This window comes from Cervus elaphus, chromosome 15, assembly GCF_910594005.1.
Source record: "Cervus elaphus chromosome 15, mCerEla1.1, whole genome shotgun sequence".
Classification (NCBI taxonomy): Eukaryota; Metazoa; Chordata; class Mammalia; order Artiodactyla; family Cervidae; genus Cervus; species Cervus elaphus.
In genome coordinates, this window is record NC_057829.1 from 29,946,589 (window position 1) to 29,961,148 (window position 14,560).

General features: G+C 36.5%; 1 protein-coding gene and 1 non-coding gene across 8 annotated transcripts in view; one reads left to right on the forward strand and one right to left on the reverse strand.

Annotated features, from left to right (window-relative positions):
* ADK (adenosine kinase) overlaps window positions 1-14,560 on the forward strand; it is a 551,078-nt gene that overhangs the window by 294,930 nt on the left and 241,588 nt on the right. The window lies entirely within an intron of this gene.
* Window positions 10,715-10,821, reverse strand: LOC122709693. The gene has a single exon (XR_006345667.1). It is a non-coding gene; the product is annotated as a U6 spliceosomal RNA (small nuclear RNA).

Consider the following 14,560-nt stretch of genomic DNA (forward strand, 5'->3'; position numbering starts at 1 on the left):
CTTCTTTGTTTGGACAGATATACCATGGTAATGTAAGGTGTTAACATTAGGGCAAACCGGAATAGGAGCATCTGGAAACTCTCTTTACTAAGTTTGACGTTTCCCTATATATCTAAAATTATTCCCAAATAAAACTTTATGTAAAAATTAACCTGTGTACCTACCACCCATCTTAGGAAACAGAAATTTGCCAGTATCTTTAAATCTGTATTTGATCCTATGATCCCCTCTCTCTCTCCAGCCCCAAGGTATTGAGGCTTATAAAATCTTGAGTTTTATGAATATTATTCCTGTGATTTTCTTTATAACTTAACCATATTTGTATCCCGGATCATTTTATTACAAAACCTTTAATCACTTACATAATTTCCCTGTCTTATCTTTGCTACTTTCTGGATTATGATGTATTTTCTGATGTTTCTGATTATGTCTTCACTAGTGTCTAGTATTCTGTTTTGCCTCTCCATTGAGTTTTTTAATATCCATGACTTTATTTTTCATTTTTATTTCTTTCAGATTCTTGTTTCATCATTTTGGTAAACTCTGACTCCTTTCCCTTGTTTATACTTCTTCCTTTTATTTTTTAAAATATATTAAACTTATTTTTTATTTTTTGCCTGGCCTAATAGTTGAATCTTTTGAAATTCTGATTTTGTTGTTTTTTGTTTCTGCTGGCTCTTGCTCAGACTCCCTTATGTTTTATGTGTGAGCTCATATCCATTATTTGTAGTATTTTTGAGGCTGAGATGAAGGTGAGTTTCCAGAGATAGGATTTGCATGGGAATCTGCCAGAACCCTAGAAATATTGTCAACATGGACACACATTCAGATAAATTTTAGGCTTAAACTTTTGTGGGCTGCACAGGTAGTATGATTTCTAGACCTATAAACTTCTATGAGGGTGGTGGGCTTGTGGTTAAATTTTACCTTCACCCATCAGCAGGTTTGAAACATACAGATTTCCTTGCTGCCTCTTTCTTTGGGATAGGCTTCCTTCTGTTTCACTGTTACACTGAGTGTGCAACTCTTTAGAGTTTCAGCTTTATGTTGAGATCTATAGTCTCCCTATCTTAGGTTACCTAAGATTTCATTTCTAAATCTCAGGTTCAGTAGTATGCTGGTAAGGATTTTAAAACTTGCTTTCTAGAGGGAAAAAAAAAAGTCTTGATTTGCAGTATTTTTCAATTTTATGTTACAACTAATTTCAAACTACCAATGTGAAGTCATTGAACATGAATTTGCGAAGAGATACGTATAGTTTGCTCCCACAAGCTATTTCCAGGATACTGCTGCCAACTCTGTACATGGCTGTAAAAAGTAAAGCTCAATTCATGGAATTTGACATGTCCCTAGAATGAAAGACATTTGGCTGTTTGCTTACCTCCCTGGATTTCCGTTTTTACTTTGTTTTAGCTTTCTGAGTGTTCTGTGTCAACCTAGCAATGCATTTCAAAACAAAATAGATTCTTTTCTTTTTATTTTTAACTCATCGTTTGTTGTTTTCAGCAAAAGGGCTTTGTTATTATGGTACCTAAAGTCAGCTTGACTACCAAAAATAGAACTACTTCTTGTATGCAAATATAATTTATTGGTTTTTTTGTATTATAAACGTAATGCATGATGATTACATTAAACTTGAGACATACAAAAAGTACAGCAAAGAACATTAAAACCCCCATAATCCCATCACACATTTGTTTCTTTGTGCATGCATGTGTCCCGTTGAGTTTTTATATAATTTGCATCGTGCTATATCTTCTGTTTCATAATATGATTTTTATTTCTTAATATTTAAGGAATGTTTGCTCATGTCATTAAAAATTACTCCACAAGATGCCCATACCCCATTACACAAGAGTAAAGAAAAACATCTTCATAAATATAAATTAGTTTAAACCAAGAATCCAGTCCTTATGGTATGTTGAAATAATTTGTAAAGATTATTTATTTCAGTATTTAAAATTGTAAAAATATTAGAATGTATATTAATGACCAGTCATAGGAGATTGATTGAATAAACCATGGTACATGCACACTATAGAGTACAATGCAGCTTTTTTATAAATAGAAATGAATTGATATCCAGGAAATAAGATACAAAATGAAAGCACAAAAGAGCACATGTAGTGTTATTTTTGTGTGTAAGAAAAAGGGAAAATAAAACATGCATATATGCAGGAAGGGTAAACAGAACAATAAAATCAGTAATCTGTAAGTGGCAGAAAGTGTGGTGGAAGAGATATGGATCTCACATGACACTTCTTGGAGTTTATTTTCTTGGTATAGTTTCAAATTTTGTTAATATCCTACCTGTTCAAAGGGCTTCTCTGATGGCTCTGCAGTAAAACATCTGCCTGCAATGCAGGAGACATGGGTTCAATCCCTGGGTCGGGAAGATCCCCCGGAAGAGGAAATGGCAACCCACTCTGGTATTCTTGCCTGGGAAATCCCATGGACAGAGGAGCCTGGCGGTCTGCAGCCCATGAGGTTACAAGAGTTGGACATGACTTAGCAACTAAACCACTGCTGTGTATTCAACAGGTTAAAGAAAAATTATATCAGTGAGATAGCAGATCTAAAACTAAGAGTACTAAAGCAAATGAACATAATTGTTTATCAGAAGTCAAATGAATACTGTATACCGTGAAAGATAAAGAAGAAAGAAGGGAGGAGTAATTCAAGTAATTTATTAACACAATATTGGATGGTATATCCTCAGTTTGGGGCAGAATGGGAGAGGCAAACAGTATTGCATACACATCTTGAATTTTTTTCTTTATTCCGTTTGTTTATTTTGGTGGTATGAGCAAACTAATGCTGAAACTATTTTGAGCAAATGAGTAATTGAGTTAATATTGTTTGGAGCCTGTATTATCACTGTGGAAAAATGGACATACAAATAGAATGAGTGAAGACAGAAAAGAATCCTGTGGGGATGGATTGGATTAGAGGTATCTGTGTAAATACGTACAGTCCTGTGTATAAGTGACTTATGTGTGTGCGTACTTGTATATATACGTGTGTGTTTGTGTGACTGTATACACATTTATGCCCTAGTTCTCTTGCCAAGTGGACAAAGGAGGAAAGTTGCTCAAGTAGTAATGACACAGCCAGCACCGTATCCCATTCCTTTAGCTCCCTAGGGCTACTGTAAGAAATTACCAGAAACTTAAAACAACAGAAATTTATTCTCTCACCAGTCAGGAGTCTAGAAGTTCAGAATCAATGTGCTGGCAGGGTTTGGTTAATTCTTGATCTTAGAGGGGTCAAGGGGGAATCTCTGCCATGCCTTTCTTGTAACTTCCAGTGGTTGCCTGTAATCCTTGAAGTTCCTTGCCCTGTGGCAACATAACTCTAGTCTCTGCCTCTGTTGTCGCATGCATTTTCTCTATGTCCAGATTTCTTTTTTCTTATAAGGACCCCAGTCATTGGCTTAGGTCTCACACGGTGTGGTCTCCTCTTGGTTACATCCGCAAAAACTCTATTTCCAAGTAAGCCTGCATTTACAAGTAATACCAGCAGTTAGGCCTTAAACATATCTTCTTGTGGGGCACAGTTCAACCCATGACACCACTTCAAAAAAAAAATCAGGACTCCCTGTTGAAATGGCAGATTCCAGGGCCAAGTATAACATCACAAAGGAAGCATTCAAAATAATGATGGATGATTTATCTTAACTATATAGGAAAGACCTAATCCAAAAGGTCTCCCATTGGCCAAATTTGGGACAATTTGAGCATCAAAATAATTAAATACCATAATGAATTATGAACCTTTCAGAAAAAAGAGTGTTGTGAGATTATGCCAATCGTCGGTGGGAGGGAGGAAGAAAAAGGAAGAAAACAAGAAAAAGAAGGCATCTTGCCTCCAGTAGAATGCTGCAGGTTGAATGGCAGATGTGGAAGGTGTCGTGGAGTTGGAAAAAAGCAAAACTGAAAACAAACCTGACATTGTTTTGCAGCTTCCAGGGTAAAAATTAGATCAAGTAAAAATCATCAGTAGAGGCAACAGGTTGATGAGGAGGAGGATATTTGCATGGTCTTACAGTGGCTCCCCAAAGAATGTTTATTAGTTGTAGGGTTGAAAAATAGCAGTAATGCATTGAAGATGTCAAGCCCTAGTGATGAAAATTATCACCAATGACAGTCAGATGGCCAATGTATGTCTACTGATGAGGTTCTCTGAGGAGGACACAATGTCGCCTATGCAATATTCTGTCTAGAGTGCATTATCTCAACTTAATAACCAGGAGACATTAGAAAATGCACACAAATAAAGAAAGTCAGTACTAACAAGTGCAAATAAATAAAGCAAATGAAATAAAAATGTTAACAGGGAACTGGAGTAAAAAGCATATGTATATGGGTGTTCTTGTACAATTTTTATTTTTGGAACTTTTCTACATTTAAAATTATTTCCAGTTGAAAATTCATATAATTTCTATGACAAACCTACACAATATATTAAAAATCAGAGGTATTATTTTGCTAGCAGAGGTCCATCTAGTCAAAGCTATGGTTTTTCTAGTAGTTGTATATGGATGTGAGAGCTGGACCATAAAGAAAGCTGGGCGCCAGTGTACTGATACTTTCAAATTGTGATGCTGAAAAAGACTCTTGAGAGTCCCTTGGACTATGAGGAGATCAAACCAGTCAATCCTAAAGGAAAACAACCCTGAATATTCGTTGGAAGGATTGATGCTGGATCTAAAGCTCCAGTACTTTGGCTACCTGGTACGAAGAGCCAACTCTTTGGAAAAGACCCCGATGCTGGCAAAAGGAGATTGAGGGCAAAAGGAGAAAGGGTAGGTGAAGAATGAGATGGGTTTGATAGCATCACCAACTAATGGGACATAAATTTGATCACATCACCAACTAAGGGGACATAAATTTGAGCAAACCCTGGGGGATAGTAGAGGACAGAGGAGCCTGACATGCTACAGTTCAAAGAGCTGAACAAAACTTAGGAACATAACAACAACAAAATTCTTTAGTTACTGAGAAGAAATTGAGGAGGAAACCATCTTAAATTGGACTCAGATAGTGTACAGTCCCAACGGACAATTAGCCAATCTTTTTAGTGAATATTTTTCAAACTTTTTAATTAGGAAACTGTTTTTGTGTTAACTGTGAAATATCTTATTTTACTGACTTTATGCTTCTTAAAGCATTAAATTATGATACCTAGAATCTCTTTGAGATTTAACATATCAGTTTAATCTGTAGTTATATATAGCTAATATATATTATATATATAGTTAATATATAATTAGTGTCTATATATTATAGATATATTATAATATATAATCAGTATCTGTGGCGAATTGGTTCAGGAACTACATCCCCCTCCAAGGACATCAAAATCCTTGGATGCTAAAATCCCTTATATAAAATGGTATGGAACAGTCAGTCCTGTCAAGGTATTTGTCATATCAAGGTATTAATATCAAGGTGTTTCTGCATCTACATTTACAGAAGGCTGACTGTATGGCTAATACATACTTACAACTTGTAGTAAAGTATCTCAATTCTTTCCATTAATTCCAATCAATTTTTGTATGCATAAAGGAGATCATTAGAGTTATTAGAAGAAACCTATAAACTTTTAAGACTAGTGGCCTTATTAATCATAATTCATATCTGTAATATTATAGAGATAGAGAAGGAGGAGATTAACAATATATCCGTCAGCTCTTTCAATCAAGATGGATATAATACGAATGGATTTTAAGCCAAGGAAGATTTCATGAGAAAGAAAGGAGGAGAAATTCTCTAATGCTGAGGAGAATTTTTGTGGTCATCCGTAATCAACTATACAAACTATACAAATATAAAAGGAAAGCTTTGACATGTGATATTCTCAAACTTGGATATTCAGAGGAGTGATTTTATCCGTGCACTGGAAGCAAATACATCTCTCAGGACCATTCGTTTGTTCAAGTGCTTATCGTGTGCTGGACAGTGTTTTAGGCACTTAGAACATAACTGTGAATAAGGATTGTATTTATAATAGACAATATAGCAGAAAATGTTCTCTGAAGAATTGTTAATAATGGATCACATGTGTGTAGTGACACATATGGTTCTAAGATCTTTATGTATATTAGTTAATTAACCTTGTGAGTATTGGCACTGTTATCACCTCCATTTAATGGTTGAAGAAACTGAAACATGGGGGTGTTACTTAACTTACTGCAGGTCTCACAGCTAGCATATGACCAACCTTGAATTTGAACACATTGTGTAGGCTCCTGTGTTCAACCCTCTTTTTTAAAAAAAAAATAAAACTTTTGAGATCACTGGAAATTCATATGTCATTGTAACAAATAATATAAAGAGATCTCATATACCTTTACACAGTTCCCCCAAAACACTGTACTGCAATACCACAACCAACATACTGACAATAACAGATCCATCGCAAGAATCTCTCATTGTCTTAGTTTAGGCTACTATAGGAAAGTGCCACAGACTGGGTGGCTTAAACAATAGGATTTTACTTCTCACAGTTCTATAGGCTGGAAAGTCTAAGATCAGAGTGACAGTATAGCATGGTTGAGTTCTGATGAAGGTCTTTTTCTGACTTGCAGATGGCTACCTTCTTGCTGCAGCCTTACATGCTGGAGAGAAGGGACTGTCTCTCTTATCTGTTCTTACAAAGGCACTAATCCTTCTCATGAGGCTTCCATTCTCGTGACCTAATTACCTTGAGAAGCCTTACCTCAGAAACATTGCACTGAGAATCAGAGCTTCAGCATACAGAATTATAGGGGACATAGACATTTATTATACAGCACTTATGTTGTCTCTCTATAGCCATATCCACTTACCTTCTACCCCAACCCCTTCACATACCCCCTTAACCCTGGCAGCCACTAACCCTTCTCTGTAATTCTGACATTTCAAGAACGTATAAATCTAATCATACAGTATTTCACTTTTGAGATTAGCTTTTTTCACACAACATAATCCTGTAGAGAGTTATCTGGATTGTTGGCATATATCAATAGTTCATTCTCTTTTATTAATAAGTAGTTTGGTATGGAAGTGCCACAGTTTGTTTACTCATTGGAAGACGTCTAGGTTGTTTCTAGTTTGGTGCTATTATAAAAAAGTTTCTATAAACATTTGTTTATATTTGTATTTATTTTTCTTAGCTACTTCTAAGCTTTATCCATCCCTTCCTATCTCTCAGTACACTGAATAGACAATAACTTACTGGTGGGGTGACACTGAGAAGAGGCCTGAAGGAATTAAGAGGAAATGCCTTGTAGCTATTTGAAGAAAGCACATTTCTAGCAGAGGGGAGCAGTTAAGAGGCTTTGAGGTAGGAATATGCCTATAGTATTTACAGCACAGCAAAGGAGGCCATTGAGACACACCACAAAGAGAATGAAAGCAGATGAACTCTGAAAGGCAGCTATGAGTCAAATCTATAAGATATGTAAGGTTTTAAATTTTCCTAAGATGAGACAGGCAACTATTAAAGAGTTTGAGTAAAGGAATGGCATATTCTGTATTGTATTTGAAAACTCACTATAACTCCTAAGGAAAATAGATGGAACTTGAGCCAGGGAGAACAATAAGGAGGCTTTTACAATAATACTTGGCAAATACATGATGGTGGCTTGCACTAGTGGTGGAGCTGTTTAAGATGGGTCAGATTCTGGATATATTTTTGATAGATTGATTATTGGATATGAGAGAGAGAAGAGGAAAGGATGATTCAGTTTACCAAGTTCAGAATGATTTATAAAAACCATTAGATCACCTTACTTATTTATAGTAGTAAATAACATCACCCAAATATTTGTTTCTGACTAACTTGCACATTCCAACATCCTCTGGATCATCAAATAAGGAAGAGAGTTCCAGCAAAACATCTATTCTGCTTTATTGACTATGCCAAAGCCTTTCACTGTGTGGATCACAATAAACTGTGGAAAATTCTGAAAGAGATGGGAATACCAGACCATCTGACCTGCCTCTTGAGAAATCTGTATGCGGGTCAGGAAGCAACAGTTGGAACCAGACATGGAACAACAGACTGGTTCCAAATAGGAAAAGGAGTACATCAAGGCTGTATATTGTCACCCTGCTTATATGCAGAGTACATCCTGAGAAACGCTGGGCTGGATGAAGCACAAGCTGGAATCAAGATTGCCGGGAGAAATATCAGTAACGTCAGATATGCAGATGACACCACCCTTATGGCAGAAATTGAAGAAGAACTAAAGAGTTTCTTGATGAAAGTGAAAGAGGAGAATGAAAAAGTTGCCTTAAAACTCAACATTCAGAAAACTAAGATCATGGCATCTGGCCCCATCACTTCATGGCAAATAGATGGGGAAACAATGGAAACAGTGTCAGACTATTTTTGGGGGCTCCGGTAGTTTGTGATAGACAGGGAGGCCTGGCGTGTTGCAGTCCATGGGGTTGCAAAGAGTCGGACATGACTGAGTGACTGAACTGAACTGAACCTGCATATTCTCTAGCCATAGATAAATTTGCATTGAGAACGCAATATTTTCTCTGTGATGACATAGAATCAGAAGAAAGAGACTTTCAGTCCTTAGTAGCATGTGAACATACCTTCATCTCTTCATTAGGACCTGAAAAATGTGAAGTCCATTGTCCATAGTTCCCTGAACTCCTGTTGAATAGGTAGTATTAACATTTGCCTTTCTCTCTCTTTTATGACCTGTCAGCACTAACACAACTCCTAACTTCAACATAACCTTTCTCTAGATTTGTTAACATATTGAAACAAGCTATATTGCTTCTCTCTTATTTTGTTGTTTTATGGTTTACTAAAAGGCGGTATGAATATTCCTTATTTACATGCTATTGAGTAATGTCTCACATTGTATCATTGTAATGGCAATAGTGATAAACTATAAACATGTTTTTCATTTGTATAAATTTAGTATTGCAATTAGTATTGCTGAAACTTTGTTTAGTGATATATCATTTATCCAGAATTGTCAAAGATAGTATTACATCTTAAAAAACAAAATACTGAGTAAGAACATCTTTAAATTTTTACTCTTTCAGATAAAGTTGTAGCTGTATAAATTCATGATATTTTTTATCAGTTCTATGAATATAATTGTTTTCTCCATGTCTCAAGATTTCATATACAGTATCTATTGTTTTATGGGTTTGTTGTATGCTTTTAAGTGGCTCCAAAGAGCTATGTATTTTAAGTCTAGTTCAGTCGCTCAGTCGTGTCCGACTCTTTGTGATCCCATGGACTGCAGCATGCCAGGCTTCCCTGTCCATCTCCAACTCCTGGAGCTTGCTCAAACTCATGTCCATTGTGTTGGTGATGCCATCCAACCATCTCATTCTCTGTCGTTCCCTTCTCCTCCCACCTTCAATCTTTCCCAGCATCAGGGTCTTTTCAAATGAGTCGATTCTTCACATCACATGGACAAAGTATTGGGAGTTTCAGCTTCAGCATCAGTCCTTCCAATGACTATTCAGGACTGATTTCCTTTAGGATTTACTGGTTGGATCTCCTTGCAGTCCAAGGGACTCTCAAGAGTCTTCTCCAACACCACAGTTCAGAAGCATCATTTCTTCAGTGCTCAGCTTTCTTTATAGTCCAACTCTCACATCCATACATGACTACTGGAGAAAGCCATAGTTTTGACCAGATGGACCTTTGTTGGTAAAGTAATGTTTCTGCTTTTTAATATGCTGTCTAGGTTAGTCATAACTTTTCTTCCAAGGAGCAGGTGTCTTTTAATTTCATGGCTGCAGTCACCACCTGCAGTGATCTTGGAGCCCAAAAAGATAAAGTCTGTTACTGTTTCCATTGTTTCCCCCATCTATTTGCCATGAAATGATGGGACTGGATGCCATGATCTTAGTTTTCTGAATGTTGAGTTTTAAGCCAACTTTTTCACTCTCCTTTTTCACTTTCATCAAGAGGCGTTTAGTTCTTCTTCACTTTCTGCCATAAGGGTGGTGTTATCTGCATAGCTGAGATTACTGATATTTCTCCCGGCAATCTTGATTCCATCTTGTGCTTCATCCAGCCCAGCATTTCTCATGATGTGCTCTGCATATAAGATGAACAAGTATGGTGACAACATACAGCCTTGACGTACTCCTTTCCCTATTTGTTTTTCTTTTCCTTTTTTTTAATTTTTATTAGTCGGAGGCTAATTACTTTACAGTATTGTAGTGGTTTTTGTCATACATTGACATGAATCAGCCATGGATTTACATGTATTTCCCATCCCGATCCCCCCTCCCACGTCCCTCTCTACCGGATCCCTCTGGGTCTTCCCAGTGCACCAGCCCTGAGCACTTGTCTCATGCATCCAACCTGGGCTGGTGATCTGTTTCACCCTAGATAATATACATGTTTCGATGCTGTTCTCTCGAAACATCCCACCCTCGCCTTCTCCCACGGGGTCCGAAAATCTGTTCTGTACATCTGTGTCTCTTTTTCTGTTTTGCATATAGGGTTATCATTACCATCTTTCTAAATTCCATATATATGTGTTAGTATACTGTAATGGTCTTTATCTTTCTGGCTTACTTCACTCTGTATGATAGGCTCCCGTTTCATCCATCTCATTAGAACTGATTCAAATGAATTCTTTTTAATGCCTGAGTAATATTCCATGGTGTATATGTACCACAGCTTCCTTATCCATTCTTCTGCTGATGGACATCTAGGTTGCTTCCATGTCCTGGCTATTAAAAATATGGAACGCTTCACGAATTTGCATGTCATCCTTGCTCAGGGGCCATGCTAATCTTCTCTGTATCGTTCCAATTTTAGTATATGTACTGCCGAAGCAAGCACTCCTTTCCCTATTTGGAATCAATGTGTTATTCCATGTCCAGTTCTATTGCTTCTTGACTTCCATACAGATTTCTCAGGAGGCAGGTCAGGTGGTCTGGTATTCCCATCTCTTGAAGAATTTTCCTCTGTTGTGATCCACACAGTCAAAGGCTTTGGCATAATCAGTAAAGCAGAAGTAGATGTTTTTCTGGAACTCTCTTGCTTTTTCTGTGATCTAACGGATGTTTGCAATTTGATCTCTGGTTCCTCTGCCTTTTCTAAATCCAGTTTGAACATCTGGAATTTCATGGTTCACATACTGTTAAAGCCTGGCTTGGAGAATTTTGAGCATTACTGAGTGCAGTTGTGCGGTAGTTTGAACATTCTTTGGCATTGCCTTTCTTTGGGATTGGAAAGAAAACTGACCTTTTCCAGTCCTGTGGCCACTGCTGAGTTTTCCAGATTTGCTGGCATATTGAATGCAACACTTTCACAGCATCATCTTTCAGGATTTGAAATCGCTCAACTGGAATTCCATCACCTCCACTAGCTTTGTTCAGTAGTGATGCTTCCTAAGGCCCACTTGACTTCACATCCCAGGATGTCTGGCTCTAGTTGAGTGATCACCCCATCCTGGTTATCTGGGTGTGAAGATCTTTTTTGCATAGTTCTGTGTATTTTTGCCACCTCTTCTTAGTATGTTCTGCTTTTATATATAGATACTTTGTAATAACTTTACCACTTCTGGGGCTGGTAATGAATCATCGTTAACCAACCTCCTTTCAGGATTTCTAATTTTTTAGGGTAGGTATGAAAAATCTAATTAGGTAGGTAGAATTTTTAGAAAAGAGGGAATACATTGTAAATAATTTAGGTATTTGAGTACTCTGGGACCTTTTCAGCTCCATGATTCTCTTTGTTACTCTGCATTCCTGAAAGGCTTTACAAAGTGAGTCAGCAGTATCTCCATATGTCGTTTAATTTGAAGTCCTTTGGTTCAGTGGAAGCAAATACTGCCCATTATTAGCAACCTGACATATTCTGTTGATGAGAAAATGAGCAATTTGGATCATCCATAATTGTTTATACTGAAAACAGTGTATCAGAAATGTCATAGTCTCATTTCATTAAAAAATTTACATACACACAGATTTTAGAGTACTCATTCAAGATGAAAGTCTACTTCCATACTGTTTGTGTTTGGAAACATTCAGTAGCCAGTCTTGAACTTAAAAATTTAATTGAATGCTTAAAGAATTACAAGTGTTCCTTTTCTTAGCTCTAATGCTAACCAGAGTGCTTTTCTAAACTGCTGAGAATGGACTGAAGATTCTGCTGAGGGCTGTAGATACTTATCTGCCTAATTGAGCCATCATTTGTTGACATGAGGGGGAAAACCACGTGATCTGCTTTAATGCATTTCTCAGTAACAGCAGGAGGCTAGAATGTAGCTCATTCAGAAGTTAAACAGCGGTAGTATTATTAGACATGTGAAAATAGCATTGGTTATGGAGTGGTTTAAATAAAAGGTGAATAGTAATACAAAAGGATATAATCTTATAAAGTATAGGGAGTGATTTTTAAAAAATCACTTGTTAGTTATTCATTAACTGTTTACTGATTTTTACACTTGCTAGGTATATTAAGGTAATTGTTGACTTCTCAAAATTGATTGTTAGTATAAATTAGTGGTAAAATTTGAAATTGGTGCTTTATCATGCTGTGCTAAAGCAGTGAAATATTATTGAATATTTCTGAATAGATAGGAATGTAGTAGGATCAAAACTTTATTGACTACATTAACCTCACCTGGAGTAAGAGACATTAGTTGGCTTTGAGGGCTTCCCTTGTGGCAATAGCAGTTAGCATTGCTGAAACTTAGTTTAGTGATATATCACTTATCCAGAATTGTCAAGGACGATAGTGCATCTTAACCAACAAAATACTGAGTAAGACTGTCTTTAAATTTTTGCTCTTTCAGATAACGATGTAGTTATATAAATTGATCTTTCTGTATCAGTTCTGTAAATATAATTGTTTTCTCCATGTCTCAAGATTTCATATACAGTATCTTTGAATAGATTATCTACATTAACCTGACCTGGAGTAAGAGACACTAGTTACAAGGACAGTAGTCAGCAGTGTTACTTTAGTCTAGGTCAAGGTAAAAGAACATAGGAACCTTAACTAAGATACCAGTAAAAAAGTAGGAGATTATATAAGAGCCTTTGGAAAAAACTGTGTGACAGACCAAAACAAGTTAGAATTACCCTCCTGGATGTCTTGAGAGACTTGTGACTCCATTAGCAATCCAGAGGGAAAAAGGATTGTCTAGATACATAATAAGTTTGATTTAGGGCGTGTTGAATTAGGAAAGCCAATGCAATATGTGTAGGTAATCGAAATGAAGCTATGGTTCTTGGGAAGTGAGTTGGAGCTAAAGGTGAATATCTGTGAGTCAGCCATAATGGTGGATTTGGTAAAGCTTCTAGAGTATTGAGATTATTGAGAGAAAAAAATACACAATACCAAAAGCAGTACTTTGAAAAGTGCTTCCTAAGTGGTGAATGAAGAATTAATAATCAACTGAGAAGTAGAGCCTGGCATAGTGCCGTCCATGGAGTCGCAGAGCCAGACATGACTTAGTGACTGAGCAACAACGGCAGACAAGATACAGAAGAATGGCTTTAAAAAATGAGAACTCATCACAGGGAAACCACTTACAGACTTTTATACCACTGGTGGCAGTTTAAAAAAAGTCACTAGAGCTAAGGGTAGTCTGGGAGACATTTGATCTCAGTCTGCAATGAATTACATACAGCAATCAAGAGAAAGTATTTAGGAACTTTTTAGCAAGTTCACTGTTGCTAAATGTCAATTTAGTTCCTCATTGAATAGGGAATGGACAACTTCAAATGTTGGGAAACACCTGTGGTAGATTTCTGATGGTATAGTCTATAAACAAGTCTTGTACAGTAGTGCCATAAAAGAGTTCATATTGGAGTGACTTAAAAAATCCAACTTGTCTTTTACCACAGGGAGTTTGATATGCACTCCACCAGAGAGATAGTGATAGTAGACAGTTTACATAGAGTTAAAGAGTGTTGGATGACAATAAAAGTTTAAAGACATAATAGATCTGAGTTTGTATGTTATCTGAATAAGATATGATAGAAGTCTGATAATGGAAATGGAAGAATTATAACTAACAGATGGAATGAAATCAAAGGCATATAAATGAAAGCTTTATTGTTGGAGGAAATTTTACACTGATTTAGTATTTTGTGTGTTGTTTTTATTAGATATTTATTTTGGTCCTCACGGGAATCCAGTGAGTTAGGCAGAGTATAATTTCTGTAATTCATTCCCTTTTACATGGAAGAAAATGGAGAAAAAAATTCAGATTCCTTGAGGCTTCCCTAGTGGCTCAGATGGTAAACAATGCCTGCAATGCAGGAGACCAGGTTTGATCCCTGGGTTGGGAAGATACTCTGAAACTGGGAATGTCTACCCACTCCAGTATTATAAATAAATGGTATAATGAATTTAGTTTATGAATAACTAGCTCTCCACCTGAAAGACAAAAATTCAGGTACCTTATCCATGATCACATGGTTAGAGAATAGAAATATTTTGATGCCTGTTTTATACTAATAATTGCTATCATGTTTGAAAATAAGAAAAGATATTTGAAAAAATAATGGCTGAAAACTTCCTAAATTTGTTGAAAAACATTAATCTACATGTCTTAGAATTTCAC